Raw genomic sequence first — 740 nt, 5'->3', positions numbered from 1 at the left:
TTTGTTGTTGTTATTAAATGCTGTCAAATTAGTTCCAACTCATAACAACTCTGTATAGGGTTTCCGAGGAGCAGCTGGTGGGTTTGAACTGCCATCTTGTAGTTCAAATCAACCTTGTTGTCCAGTGTTTATCCTACAGTACCACCCCAGGATTCCTGAAAAGATATTTTTGATATTAAAAAAAATTCTTAAGATTTTGGTCCATTCCTCGTTTACCTAGTTCTGTACCCTAGCCACATCTTCTATAAAAATAACATCTGTGCACTAATGCTGGCAAGTTTTCCTAAATGATTAATAAATTAAAAATATAAATATAGAAGATTCCTTGTTGGTGTTTTTAGAATTTTCATAATTCTATCTCTTTGTTCTTCTTTTAGTACTTCATGGTGAAAAAACCTAGTATAAATTAGTATAGATGTTAAGCATGGAGTGACTTTATGAGGATAAATATGAAATTATTGCTATTAGGGTTCCAGTTTATACTTGCACAGATACTGTAAACTTATTCTAAATTAAACATGTTTAAGTATATCTCTGTGATCAATGGGCAGCTGTAGACAAGTTCCATTATGCATCTCTCATTCTTTAAGTGTTGTTGTTGTTGTTGTTATGTGCCGTCAAGTCAGTTCCGACCCATAGCAACCCTGTACAGGGTTTCTGAGGCTGTAAATCTTTATGGGAGCAGAACGCCTCATCATTCTCCTGTGGAGCAGCTGGTAGTTTCGAACTGCTGACCTTGC

Source organism: Chrysochloris asiatica, unplaced genomic scaffold (assembly GCF_000296735.1).
Source record: "Chrysochloris asiatica unplaced genomic scaffold, ChrAsi1.0 scaffold00036, whole genome shotgun sequence".
Classification (NCBI taxonomy): domain Eukaryota; kingdom Metazoa; phylum Chordata; class Mammalia; order Afrosoricida; family Chrysochloridae; genus Chrysochloris; species Chrysochloris asiatica.
This window is presented reverse-complemented; position numbering follows the sequence as displayed.